General features: G+C 40.9%; 1 long non-coding RNA gene across 1 annotated transcript in view; it reads right to left on the bottom strand.

Moving 5' to 3' along the window:
• LOC124077874 (uncharacterized) overlaps window positions 1-15,209 on the bottom strand; it is a 59,190-nt gene that overhangs the window by 25,373 nt on the left and 18,608 nt on the right. The gene's annotated exons all lie outside the window — the stretch shown is intronic.

Genomic DNA, 15,209 nt, shown 5'->3' with positions numbered 1-15,209 from the left:
TCCAGCCCTATTTTTGTATTTTATTAGAGATAGGGTCTCACTGAGTTGCTTAGTGCCTCACTCAATTGCTGAGACTGGCTTTGAACTCACAATCCTCCTGCCTCCGGCTCCTGAGCCACTGGGAATGCAGGTGTGCGCCACACCCCCTGGCCATTCTACTGTCTTTCTTATTGTTAATGTAGATTCTTCTGGTACCAGTTTCAGGAAGACAGGCCTTAGAAGCCATCTTCAGTGGTTAACTTTGTTCTACATTTGTAGAGATTAGACAGGATACCTTTGTCTTTTGTTTATGTCCTGCCTTTAGGCAAATGGAGGAAATCAGAGATCTCTCCTGCATCTGCTTCTTCTTCATTGTCTTCAACTCAAGAATCACTCGTATTTTAGGGACGCATATTCTGATCTTCTCAAAGGAAAGGGAGCAGGAAAGGCAGAGAGAAGCTTGGAGAGATGACTGCATCCTCAGGTTGGGCGTTTCTCATGGAGGGCCTTGGACGCCGTGCTGAAGAGTCCACACCTGACTGCCTTAATGGGCAGCAAGTAGGAGTTTGGGAGTTGGGGAGGCTGCTCACCCTTGCCTCCTCTCTCTGAAGCCTCCCTCTCTACCTTCTGTATTGCATGAAGGTGTGAAAGCTGAAATAGGAGGAGCCTCCACCTCTCTCTACTTCTGAGAGAGAGTTCAGAGAAGCAGTGCTGAGAGTTTGCATCTTTGGGTTAGTCTTGACTCTGATCATGCTGTGCCATTGTGTGCCACTAGGCCAGTCTCTCTCCCTCTGGTCAAATGCCAGAGATGGCCTTCACGGATTAAGATAATTAAAATAACCCACCTCATATTTCTACCACCTGATTGTCTGGGATGATGATACTGTTGACAACAGATTTTTCTGTATTTAGCATTGCCTGTCCTCAAGTTTGGCCTAATACCTTGCACATTTCAAGCACTGATATACATTTGTTGAGTGCATATATAAAACAATATTCTTTTTATTGCCCTACTTTATAAGTAAAGGGATTATTTTCTAAGTTCAATAGTTAAAAGAGAGCAACAGCAATTCCCATACCAATACAAAACTCTTCCTGGTTCTTCCATTTAGTCACCTTAATTTTTAACTTCCTGAACATTCATAAATCTAGAAAACAGTGCCAATGTCTGCAACTGTTCTCATTCACTAATGCAAAAACTGCAAAATCCCAAATAGAATGTAAAGATATTTATCCAAGCTCAGACTCGCCAATACAGAACAAATACATAAATACATAGGTCTGAAGCTGGATCCCAGCACTGTCAGATCCTGGCTTTTGCAACTCCAGCAGAGCCATTTCCAGACTCACTGCCTCTTTCTGGGGCCCAAGGTCCAGGCTGCGCCTTGCAGCCTGCTGGCTCTGCACAGGAATAAATCAAGACTGGCTGCTCTGCCTAAGCCTGCACAGCCTTTGGGGTTCCAGAAAACACATGGCCCAGGAATAGCTCGTGGTTGGCATGGAAGTGGGAGAATGTAACATATTTCTATTTCCAATATGAAATTTATGAGGACCAGAATCTGCCTGGGGTGGGATTCTGGAGGACTGAGTCAGCTCTCTGAATCCTACTCACAAGATGGCCCAGGACTAACCAGGACAAAAAGAACTAGACAGGCAGTAGTGACAGCAATGTCAGGCACTGGTCTTAAAGTCAAGGGACCTGATTCCTGACCCTGGCTGTATCATCACTGGCCATATCACATTGGAAAAGTCCCTAACCTTCCCAAACCTACCCACTAAGGAGCAATAGTACCTGCCTAGCTTACTACTATGGCAGTCAACTAAGTGAATGTCTACAAGTGCATGTTTTAAAGTAAAAATCACTGTGGAGACTGACTATAAATTACTGGTGATGCCAGGGATAATGAAGTCCAATCCCTTTGTTCTAGTCTCGTCACTGCTGCGACTTAAAGACTCGACCAACACAACTGTAGAGGAGGAAGAGTTTATTTGAGGACTCAACGGTTTCAGAGGTCTCAATCCATAGAGAGCAGGCTCCATTCCTAAGGGCTCACGGTGAGGCTGAATGTCATGGCGGAGGAAAGCAGCTCATGTCATGATCAGAAAGAAGAAAGAGACTCCACTCGCCAGATACAAATATATTACCCAAAGCCACATTTCAATTCCCATCTCCTCCAGCCACACCGTACTACTTCAGTTACCACTCAGTTAATCCCTATCAAGGGATTAAATCACTGATTGGGTTAAGACTCTCACAACCCTATCATTTCTCCTCTGAACCTTCTTGCATTTCTCACATGAGCTTTTGGGGGACACCTCACATCCAAACCATAACAGGACCCCTGAGTGTCGTGGGCCTGCGGCTGACAAAAGAGTTGACCCCATGAGTGAGGGTGACTTTACCAATCCCACTCAGAGACTCTACCTGAAGGAGACCCAGAGAGCTGTGCTTTTTTCTATCAATACAGTAAAGCCCTAAGAATAAAATTTGCACATACTCACTGTAGAAAAACGAGACCAAAAACGAGAGACCAAAAACAAGAACATTTAGAATACTGTCCTAGCTTGGGCTGTCATAACAAAATACCATGGACAGGATGGCTTAAACAACAGAAATTTATGTTCTCACAGTCCTGGAGACTAGTCCAAGCTCGAGGTGCCAGTCAGCCCGGGTTCTGGTGAAGGCTTTCTCCCTGGCTCTAAGACAGCTGCCTTCTGCCAAATATAGTCACACTGGGAGTTAGGGACTCAGACATGAATTTGGGGGCATGTAATTTGGTCCATGAAATGAAACAATCTCACCCACCTAGAGAAAAGTACTATTTATACCGTTACATATTTTCTGCCATTCTTCTATGCACATAGATTTTTTTTTTAAATGAAGTCATACTACACGGATTACTTCGTCTCCTGATTTTTTTACTCAGCAACATGTTGAGAGTTTTTCCACATCATTGAATTTATTTCTCCAGCCAGGCGCAGTGGCCCATGCCTAGAATCCTAGCAGCTTGGGAGGCTGAGGCAGAAGCATCGAAAGTTTGAAGCCAGCCTCAGCAACTTAGTAAGGCCCTCAGCAACTCAGTGAGACCCTGTCTCTAAATAAAAAATAAAAAGGGCTGGGGATATGGTTCAGTGGTTAAGTGCCCCTGGGTTCAATACCTGGGACCAAAAAAATAAATAAATTATTTTTCCAGGGCTGGGTGATGTAGCTCAGTAGCAGGGTACCTGCCTAGCATGTATGAGGCCAGAGATCAATCCCCAGCACTGAAAAAAAAAATTCACTTCTCCAACATCACATTAGTAACTTTGTAAATTCCTTGGCTTGGCTACACCACTGTTTCTATGGTACCTAATTCTTGTGGTTTGTTGCTAACTTTCCCCATATTTGAGAATGCTGAGATGAACACTTTATTTTGTTAAGACAAATTCCCAGATATGAAATCATGGGTCAAGGGGCATGCCCACTTCTTCTGATGAGTAGTGTCAGAACACTAAGCCCTTTTATTCTCCCACTGGCAACAAATGGAAATGTGGCCTCATTTTTTTTTTCTTTTTGTAGTACTAGAGATTGAACCCAACTGTACTCTACCTAAATTTAATAAAGGCTGAGCTACATCCTCAGCCTTCATTTTATTTTGAGACAGGGTCTCACTAAGTTGCTGAGCTGTCCTTGAATTTGCAATTCTTCGGCCTCAGCCTCTCCTGAGTAGCTGCAATTACAATTGCACACCACCCAGTCTGGCTTCTTGCTTTTCAAAATTTGATTGATTGATTGATTGCAATGCTAGGGATTGAACCCAGGGGCACTCTATCACTGAGCTGCATCCCCAGTCCCTTTTACTTTTTAAAAATTTTATGTTAAGACAGGGTCTTGCCAGGTTACCCAGGCTAGTCTTGAACTTCTGATCTTCCTGCCTCAGCTTTCTGAGATTCTGAGATCACCGGTGTGCACCACCATACCCAGTCTCACATTTAAAAAAAAAAAAAAGAATTTATTATTTTGGAAAAAATTTGTGTCTATAGGAAAGTTGCAATGATAAAACAGAGTTTTCACACACACCCTTCACCTAGTTTATCTCAACAATGATATATAATCTGACTAGTATGCATTTGTCAAAACTAAGAAATTAACACTGGTACATTACCATTAACTAAACTGCTGAGTTTTCTTTAAATTATTTTTTAGGTAGAGTTGGACCAAATGCCTTTATTTTATTTATTTATATGTGGTGCTGAGAATTGAACCCAGAGCCTCTCACGCACTAGGTGAGTGTTCCAACCCTGAGTCACAACCCCAGCCCGTAAACTGCTGACTTTATTGGTATTTTACCATTTTTTTTCCCATGAAGGTCCTTTTATGGGTTCAGGATCCAATTCAGGACACTTCACTGTAGTGTATGTAGCATCACTTTTTACTTTTTTTTGCTGTTGGGTGGGGGAGGATACTGGAGATTGAACTCAGGGGCACTTGACCACTGAGCCTCATCCCCAGCCCTATTTATTATTTTTAATTTAGAGGCAGAGTCTAGCTGAGTTGCTTAGCACCTCACTTTTGCTGATCTTTGAACTCAAGATCCTTCTGCCTCCTGAGCTGCTGGGATTTATAGGAAGGAGCCAGTGCGCCCAGCACTTTTTGATTTTTCTTTTTCAACCATTGTTTGGGGGGTTGACTTATTCTGGATTATACTTGGTCTATCAGCAGTTTACTGTTGTAATGGCAGGGAGAGTGACTTAGGAAAATTGACTTGTAGTATACCTCCTCCAACTTTCTAAAGAGCCAAGGTGAGAGCTCTTTATGTGTGAAAGGACACATGTGTTCCAACTGGGTCTCTCATGTGCATGTCATGCAGGGAACATTTATAAACAACGGCACCATAATTGGATTTTGCTCTATATTTAGAAAAAAATTGACCCTTCATTACAAAGCAAGCTGATGTTATCTTATTTAGTTCATTCTTTTGCTCATCTCCTGTAATCATTAAATTATACAGCCATATTTCCAAAGCTCTAGGGGGAAAAAAAGGATTAGGAATAAAATCTTTTAAGCTCCTTTAGAAAAGCTCTGTATTCATTTATGAATGGCGGATGCAGAGCCAGGGAGTGATCTATTCTGAGCTGCCCTCGGTGAATGATTTGCTTCATTTTCCGTGGTTCTATAATGTTCTCTCTCTAATGTGGAACAAGGATGGCACCTTTAATATTCTGTTCCTGGATGTATCCCTGATTGCTCCATGACCCCATCCCCAGGGGCAAAAGTGAATGAAGGAATGAGAAATCATGAAATACGTGAATGATCAGAAGGAAGAAAATAAAAGCCAGGAAGAAAGGGCTGCCGGGTTGTTTATCATCCTCCTCTGGATAAGGCTGTTTTGATCTGGCAGAGAAGCTTCTCGCCTTCCTCAGAACTGTTGGATTAGAAGCCTTTGTTCTTTCCTTAGGAAGGCCCATTTCTCTTAGGGGACTCAAAAACTTACCAAATACTCGGTGAGCTATTACAGCAATCCTCAGACCAGCATCTGGAGGCTGAGTTATCTTCCAACCTCCAAATCTGTCCAAATCATGAGTGATTCACTTATATTTTCATTTTTCTCTCATTTTCTCTGAGAGTCCAATTTGGACTCTTCAGCAAGGTTCCTTGGGGACACCTATTTGTTTCTCTGGGTAGTTCAGCTTTGGCTTAGGATTTCCCCGGGGCCATCGCCAACGCCAGTCATTTTGAGGCAAAGTGTTGCCGGCAAGCTTACAGGTTCTCCAGGGGAATCTTCCAGAAGGACTCTTCTGGTGATTGCTGCTAGGACTGTTTTCCTCCCAGGCAGCTCAGCCAGGATGTGGCTCTGCAGGTCAGATTTGCATTCCAAATACGTGGCCCATTTGCCTCATTATGTATTGTGTCTTTATTAAGAGGGAAATCAGAGCAGAGGCTTCTCTCTGAGATGGTGGCTTCCCCCAGGCAGGCCGAGGCCTCCTCCTGGAGCCCCACACACTGTCGTCACTTCTGTGACCACGAGCAAAGCCCCTAAGAGCTGCCTAAGGATACAGGGCAAACTGAATCACCTGGATAGCACCCATAACTCACAGCTAATTAGCGTGACCCCAAATTCGGCTTCCAGCACCTTCTGGCTTGCAACAATATCTTTAAAATTGGCTTATTTGCAATCAGCTTTGGGACTAAGGATTGAAACTTATGAGAAAAGGTGGCAATAGGAACAGCCCAAACATCTCTCTAAGCCCCCTGAGAAATCTGTTCTTCCTTGCTTCCTCATTAATCAAGAGAAGGGATGTCTAGCACACACTGTCTCTCTTTTTAACATTTTGTGTCTCTTGTCTTTGATTAATCCAATCAATAAAGATGGGTTTATGGTGCCAAGTGCTCTTCTTAGCATCTTAAAAGTTGGCCCCTAATTTTCCCCACCAAAGATAAAGCAGGATCTATGGGGATCTCTATAGTCATAACAATTATGGTCTCTGAAATTGGCTAAAGTATTCTTTCATCAGTTCAATTCAAATGAAGTCAAAATGGACCAAAGCCCACACCCAAGGAAATGACACTAAATGTTGCAAAGGCTCTGCAGATGAGAGACTCGGTACCACCCTCCTCTACTGTATTTGAGGGAAAGGGTTTGTCACCCATCTACTTTTGGTCCATGCTCTCCCTGCCCTTCCAGGTCACCAGGTTCCTTCCTCTGGGAGCGGGCTATGCTTATGGCCTGGTCCTTCTGATAGGAGATTGTGTTGGAGCAGATTCTGGGGTGACTGCACAGGCATGTCAGGTAGGAGTGGATGGGGCCGTGCTTATGCAGGCCGAGGCAATGCAGCTCGGTGCTTACAAGCCCCAATTGTCATTATTAAACTCAGATTGATTAACTTTAGGTGAGTTAATTCATCTCTTGGTGCCTTACTTCTCATCAGTAAAGCAGAGATAATATTAGTCCCTACTCATAGTGTTAAATAATTAAGGATATATACCAAGCCCTTAAAGCAGTACTTGGCAGGGGATAAGTACTAAAATAAAGTAGAAAAAAATTAATTTATCTCTTACATTAAAAAAAGAAGTCCAGAGATAAGCAACCGGGTCCCGGTAATGGGAACTTCATAGTCTTGAACCCAGAATCCTCTTCCTTCCTCATGTGCACCTTATAACATACAAAAAATTTTGGAGCTTTGTTATATTGCATCCAAATTGCAGTCTGGAAGGAGCAAAGGCAGACGGGGGCGGGGGAGAAGCTATCTCAACTGACTAAACCACCTTTAATAGGTCTTCCTGGAATTCTGATATAACATTTCTGCTCACATTTATTGTCTAGCACTTGGTCACATCTGGTTATATCTCATTAACCAGATATGAGCCATATGACTATGATTTGTTGCAAGGGGAGCTGGCAAACGGGCTGTTTATCCTGGGTGATAATGTGCCCAGCTGAAAACCACTAAGAAGGAAGGGGAAAGTAGACACAGGGAGAGACAACGGTCTGCTGTGACACCACAGCAGAGCAAACAGCCTACATTAAGCGATTCTTTCCAAAGCTCTTCAGCTAGCCACAGGGAAGTTTCCATCAGCGACCTTTATCACCTCATGCCCTAGGCTTCCTGTGTCACTTTAGCTCTGACCTCTCTAGGCCCTTGTCACAACTGTACCCTTCTCGTATCTTCCCTTCCTCCCCAGCATAGTGCTGGGCAAATTCCGCTTCCCCTTGGCACTGCCTCACCTGTGTCTGGATAGCAGGGCCCTGCAATGGCTGCAGCAAATTTTTCTCAACTTGAACACTCACCAGCCCAACCAAAGCATTTTTCTAAATCAAAGAATGGATCAATTGGGTGGATTAGATACATGTATTTAGTCCTGCTCCCTCTCCACACTCCTCTAAAGTACCATTAAAGAGATCCGTAAAGAATACATGCCCAGAAAGACAAAGAGAAGTGGAGAGGAGACAGCAGCAATGAAACTGGAAACTGAAAGCAGATGGAGAAGTGACAAGTGATTTAGGCAGTTCCAAGAAAGTGGAACAGCAGGCCAGCAGGAAGGAGAAAATAAACAGCACTCCTTCTACAGGCACCCCAAGGGCTCAGGACTGTCTGCAACAGGTGTAGCAGGGCAAGAGCCCGGGAGGTGGAGCCAGGAGCAGGAGGATTGGTGGAAAGACTGTTTAAGAACCTGACTGAGAGCCGGGTGCAGCGGTGCCCACCCATAATCCCAGCGACGTGGGAGGCTGAGGCAGGAGGATCGCAAGTTCAAAGCCAGCCTCAACAACTTAGCAAGCCCCTAAGCAACTCAGCAAGACCCTGTCTCTAATAAAATATAAAAAAGGGCTGGGGATGGTTACCAAAAAACAAAAACTATCTGATGAGGTGTGGAGGGTGCCCTCCTGCGATCCCAGCAACTCAGACTCACAAGTTGGAGTCCAGCCCGGGCAATTTAGTGAGACCCTGTTTCAAAATAAAAAATTAAAAAGGACTGAAAATGTAGCTCAATGGTAGAGCACCCCTGGGAATCATCAATACCTCCCCTCCACCAAAAAAAAAAATTAATAAAAAAAGAACCGACGTATCTATTGTTTAGAGAACTAGGTGAATAAACTAAAATATAGCCACACAATGGTGTACTGTGTATAAAGAGCAGTGAAGTAATTAGTCACTGACACAGGAGAGTATACTAGTCAGCATTCTCCAGAGGAAAAGAACCAACAGAATGTATATATAATTAAAAGAGGGGATTTATCAGACCAGTTTACACAATCAGAGTCTGGATACTCCTGCAACAGCCACCTGCAGGCTGGAGAGCTGAGGAAGCCAGTACCTGCTCAGTCCAAGAAACTAAAAGCCTCAGAACAAGAAGGACCAATAATGCAGCCCTAAACCTCGGCTTAAGGCCTGGAAGCTCCTGGGAGAGTCACTGGTGCTAAGGCCCCATTCAAAGGCCAAAGAAGCTGAAGTCTGGTGTCCGCAGGCAGTGGTAGCAGCAAATAAATAAATAAATAAATAAAAACCATAAACAGCACCTGCTCAAATTAGTTGCGAGTGCACACAGAGCTGCTCCCTTCTGCTTTCTGTTCCATCCCATCCTCAGCCTGATGGACAGGGGCTACCCACATTTGGGTGGGCTTTCTCCCTCTTGCTGACCCTCATGCCAGTCATCTCTGGAACCACCCTCACAGACACACCCAGAGTGTTTCACCAGTTGTCCAGATGGCTCTGAAATTCAGTCAAGTTGACAACGTAGAGTGACCATCTCAGATAGTTTTGAGGAAGCACTGGGGGAGGAAAAGGTGAGGCAGAGTATGTGTTACCGTTCATGTGGGAAGAAGGGAAATACTATTATAAGACTCGGAAAGACAAAGCACAGGCAAATACAGATGATTGATTATGGGGATGGGAATAGGGTGGAAGAGGGAAGAGGCTGAAGCTTACATGTATATACACATATAATATTGTTTCAACTCTGGAATTGGGGTTTTTATATTCAAAAAATTAAAAATTACATTTCCTAGTTTTCCAGTTTATAGATCTGCAAACCCAGGTCTCTATCATCACATGAGCCAATTCCCATAATAAATCAACATGTATGCCCTATTTATTCTATTTTTCCAGAGAACCCTACTATTTTCCTTTTAATCATTTTTAAATCCTGTTTTTCATGTTCAGATCTTTAATTCATCAAGATTTACCTCTTGGGTATGGCATAGGATAGGGATTTTTTTTTTAATCTTCCCACAGAAAAACAATTTTCCTACTCATATTTATTAAACACCCACCTTTTCCTGCTGGTTTATGAGGCCATGCCTATTCACATCCCAAGATCTTCTAATCTTTGAACTATTTATGGACTCTTTGTTCCATTCCACTGATCTATCTGTTTGTTCTGCATCAATATCCACAATTTTAATTACTCTAGACTTAACAATGCCTTGACTTCTGGCACTTACTCTTTTACAGAATTGGGTTTGGATTATAACCATTCATCTTCCACATAAATTTTAAAAATGTTTGTCAAAGGGCTACAAAAATCTATTGCTAATTTTGTTAGGATCACATTGAATTTAGAGCTCTATTTGGGCAGAATTACCATTTGGAGATTATTGAGTCTTCTCTTCCATAAACATGGTTTATTCAGTTCTAATGTGTTCTTAGATAGACTTCGATAGCTTTTTGGCGTTGTTTTGTTTTGTTTGTTTTTTTTTCGTAGTGCTGGGGGCAGAACCCTGGGCCTGGCACATGCTAGGCAAGCACTCTACACAGAGCTCCCCCAGCCCATTTTTGTACTTTTTAAATATGACACTGCCTTTTCTAAGTACTGTCTTGCTAATGTGAATGCTCTCTCTCTTCTTTATTTTCCTCCTTTCATTCATATCCTAATTGGTTATTTCTCATATAAAGAAATGCTGGCCAGGTGTGCTGGCACAGGCCTTTAATCCCAACGACTCCGCAGGCTGAGGCAGGAGGATCCTGAGTTTAAAGCCAACCTCAGCAACTCAGTGAGACCCTGTCTCTAAATAAATTACAAAAAAAGAGCTTAGGGATGTGGCTCTGTGGGTAAGTACCCTCTGGGTTCAATATCCAGTAGGAAAAAAAGAAAAAAAGCTGATTTCTTTATGATGAGCTTGACGCCAGATACTTTTGCCAACATCCTTATTAGTTCTACTACTTTGCTGGTCTCTTGGGCTTCTCATAACACAGTGACTATGTCCCCTGGCACAGTGTTGGACATGAGTAATGACCATGGGCATCCTTGTTACATTCCTGACTTTTAGTGAAAACGCTTCCCAAGTTTAATCATTGAGAATGATGCTCTATGTGGGCTTTTGGTAGATATCCTTTATTAAAATAACAAGGCTTTTGATTTCTAATTTGCCAAGAAATTTTTATCATGAATGGGTGTTGAATCTTGCTAAATGCTATTTCTGGATCTATTTATATCATATGGTGTTTTTCCTTCAATCTGTTAATGTAGTGAATTAACCAAATTAATATATTTCTTAATGTTATCCCGAAATAAACCCTGCATGGTCATGATGATATTTAAAAGTACAATGCTGGACTTAATGTGCTAATATTGTAATTTAATTAGAATTTCTGCATTTATGTCTAATTAAAGATTGATTTTAGTTTTCTTTTGTTGCCCTCTCCTTATCCAATCTCAGTACTAAGGTTATACCATCTTTACAAAATGAGTTGAGTAACTGTTTCTATTTTTCTTTTCTCTGGAACAACTTGCATAGCACAAGAGATTGGAAATTTGGCCCATGAAATGGTCTAGGTCCTGTAGCTTTTATATGGGGAGTGGGAAGAGTTTTGACTATCCAGTCACTTAATTTTACTATTATTAGTCATTTCTGGTTATCAGTGTTTGTTAGATCCATTTGAGTAACTTGTATTCTAGGAAATTATTCATCCCCGTAAATATTCACATTTATTTCATTTTAATTTCATGTGTTTATTTTTTGAGACAGGTTCTAAGTTGCTGAGTCTGGCTTTGAACTTGTGATCCTCTTGGCTTAGCCTCCTGAATTTCTGGGATTACAGGCATGTGCCACTGTACCTGGCTTCAAAGTTCTTGCCACAGAATTATTGGTAGTATTATTCTCCTTTCCCCAACCTTTTATTTATTTGTTTGTTTGTTTGTTTATTTATTTTTGTGGTGATGAGGATCAAACTCAGGATCTCTTGAATTCTAGATAAGCACTCTACCACTGAGTTATATCCTCAGTATTCTTGATCTTCTTTTAATTGAAAACTTTCTTTTTTTGTTGGTGCTAGGGATTGAACCCAGGGCCTTATGCATGTGAGGCAAGCACCCTACCAACTGACTTATAGCCCCAACCCTAAAAACTTTTTTCAAATATTTTTCATACTTGATACAGTCATATGGTTTAAATTTTTTTTTTTTTTTAATTTCACAGTGAACCAGGACAGAAGCTGAGGCAGGAGGCATTCAAGCTTGAGGATAGCCTGGGCAACTAGTGGGATCCTATCTCAAAATATAAACAAACAAAGATACACATTGGACAGACTTGCTCCCATCTGTCTCCCATCTACCAAGTGCAGTTCAACCCCAGGTAACCTCTATTCTTAAATTCTTATTTATCCACTGTCTTTACGCAAATGCAATAAAATCCACTACGTCCCCGAGCAATACATTTTTGGGTATATCATAAATGGCAATTGGTTCTGAACCTCCAGGTCCCCAAACTGGCCAGATGTACACACTTACAGAAATCATTTCATTGAGCTTGTCATAATGTGATCACATAATTCATACCATTAAATTTTTGGAACTTAGGACTTTTGTTTGATTTTTCTATATGTACTTATTTTTTCACCTCCTTCTCAGAAAGATGATATATAGTCTATATACTGATGTGTACCTAACTTTCTCCAATCCATAATACTTCTTAGATCTTATCATATTGGGACGAGAGCTTTCTCATTCTTTTTTAATGCAATGAATGAAATACCTAGTATTCCCATTGTTGGGTGTTTCGTAAGTTATCTTACCTGGTCACACTTTGAATTGTATCATTCACAATCTTTTCTATTCTATATAATGCAGAACAAATAACCTTATACATACATCAGTTTGTATGTGAGAGTGTACCTTGAGCTAAATTCTCAGAAATTATGTTGCTTGGTCAAAGGATACGTGAATTTTCAATTTTGAGAAAAATTGATAAATTGAATTCTACAGAGGTTGAGTCAATTTATATTCCTTCCCACTATTTCCCCCAAAGCTTCACCTACGGAGTATATTATTAAACTTTTCAATTTTTGACAATTTGATAGGTGAAAAATGGTATCTCAGTCTACATTTAATTTGCATTTCTCTTATTCTGAATGATGTTGAGCATATTTTCATGTATTTAAGGGAATTAATATTTTCTATGTGAACTGTCTGTTCAAATCCTTTGCTCATTTTTCTATTTGGATGTTGATTCTTTTCTATTGGTTATTTTTAAAAATAATTTTGTAGTTGTTGAGGGGCCTTTATTTTGTTCATATTTATATGAACATACATATATGAGAACATATGAGAATCAAACCCGGTGCCTCACATATGTGAGGTAAGCCACTGAACCACAACCCTAGCCCTCTATTGGTTATTGATTATGACCTCTTAACATTTTAGGGGGACTGGTTCCTTTGGGATGTAAGCAGAACTGGCTTTTCCTTAGGTCTTTTGATTTTGCTTATGGTGTTTTTTTTCTTCTTCTTTCTGCTATGCAGAACTTTATGGTCAAAGTTATAAAATATTCCACAGTTAGGAAGAAATTATCCTGTTTTCTGTGAGTACATTTATAGCTTTGTGTTTTACCTTTATCTAGAACCTTTAACCACTTGGAAGTTTTTCTGGTGATGCTTTGGGGCAGAGAGCCAATTTTCTTCCAGATGGATTCCACAATTTATGGAATGCTGTCTCTTTTTGACACTAATTTGAAATAGCTCTTCTAACATATACAAATATTTTCTTTTCTTTTTTTTTTTTTAAAGAGAGAGAGAGAGAGAATTTTAATATTTATTTTTTAGTTTTCGGCGGACACAACATCTTTGGTTGTATGTGGTGCTGAGGATCGAACCCGGGATGCACGCATGCCAGGCGAGCGCGCTACCCCAGCATGCCAGGCGAGCCACATCCCCAGCCCTACAAATATTTTCTTATGTAGTTTCCTCTTGATTGATTTGTATCTATTCATTCTCCAACACTCCACTGTTTTCATGTTTTGAGTTTGTGTGCTTTAAGGTTTGCTTAGTGCTAGTTCCACTTCACTATCTACTTGTTCAACTCTCCTCACCATTTTTGTTTGTTTTTCCATATGAATATTAGAATCAGCCTACTAGTTATAAACCAATCCGCAATTTTATCAATGTTTACTATTTATCTTTAAATGAACTTAGAGAGATGACCTCTTTTTGATGCTGAGTCCTTTATTCTTAGAGAAGGAGAAGTTTATTTTGGCTCACAGTTTCAGAGGTTCAGTCCATAATCAGCAGACTTCATTGCTCTGGGCCAGAGATGAGGCTGAACATCATGGTAGAAGAGTGTGGTGGAAGAAAGCAGCTCAGGACATGGTAACCAGAGAAAGAGCTAATGCTGAGTCTGCTGATCCAAAACCATGGGATGTTTTCCCATTTGTTCAGGTCTCCTCTGGTGCCCTTAAACAGTATTTTAGTTTTCTTCATAAGGGTCTTTGCACATTTCTTATTAAGCTGATTCTTAGCTACTTGTATTTGTTATTGTCTGCCACTTGACATTCATTCTCACATGCTTCTCTGTTCCCTTCTGAATTACAGGGGCTGAAAAGCAAAAAAAAAAAAAGAAAGAAAGAAAGAAAAGAAAATCATATTCCCAGAGTACATGACAGAGTTCTGGAGGATTTAGCTCTGACCAATCCCATGCATACGTACAGGAGCAGGAGAATGGAAACGAGAAGGAAACTCCATCCTGCTGCTGTGGTGGCGGCCAAGAACCAAATTTGCCTGGTCTCAGTATTCCAGCAAACGATCAGCACCTTTGTGGACCGGAGGAAACTGTATTGGTGGCAGCGGAGCTGGCTGCCTGACATCTGAATTATGGTTATGATGATAGATTGAAATCATTAATCCCACAACAGCTCTCAACTGATCTTTTAAAATTTTTATCTAATAAAGACTCATATAATGCATAGTATCTGCTAGAAACTGCTAGAAGCAATTTTTAAAAATTACATCTGGATAATTAGACTATTAGGCCTGGTAGTGATTTTGGAAGCAGCTAATTCCCTGTACTCCATTCTGCTAAAAGTACTTGGAATAGTTTTGGGTTTCTGAACTGAATTCTGACTGGTTCAGATTGTTTTTCTTTTCTTCTTTTTTTTTTTCTTTTTGGTGGCACTAAGGATAGATCCCTGGACCTCATACATGCTAAACAAACACTGTACCACTGAATTACATTAGCCATTAAAATAGGATCTTGCTAAACTGCCTCCCACGTTGCTGGGATTTCAGGCATGCAGTACTGTGCTAGTCTTCATATCCACCTATTCTTTTTTCATTGCCTCCTGATCTTGGCTCACTGATACCAGTCCTCTGTTATATCTTTAAACACTTAAACATATTTTTTTTTATCACAAAGCCTTTTGGATTAGTCTATTATTTCTATTTCTTGGTATAAAGTCTCTATTTGTTAGATTTGTAAATTCTTTTTCATAGACCTACACTTTCCTGAGTGCTTTGTAATTTGTGCTTACAGGGATCTAAAGAAG

The sequence above is a fragment of the Marmota monax genome, unplaced genomic scaffold (assembly GCF_021218885.2).
Source record: "Marmota monax isolate L192 unplaced genomic scaffold, Marmota_monax_Labrador192_F-V1.1 WCK01_AAM20220418_F8-fsc00015, whole genome shotgun sequence".
Taxonomy (NCBI): Eukaryota; Metazoa; Chordata; class Mammalia; order Rodentia; family Sciuridae; genus Marmota; species Marmota monax.
The sequence above is the reverse complement of the archived record's forward strand: the minus strand, read 5'-3'. Positions and strand labels throughout refer to the sequence as shown.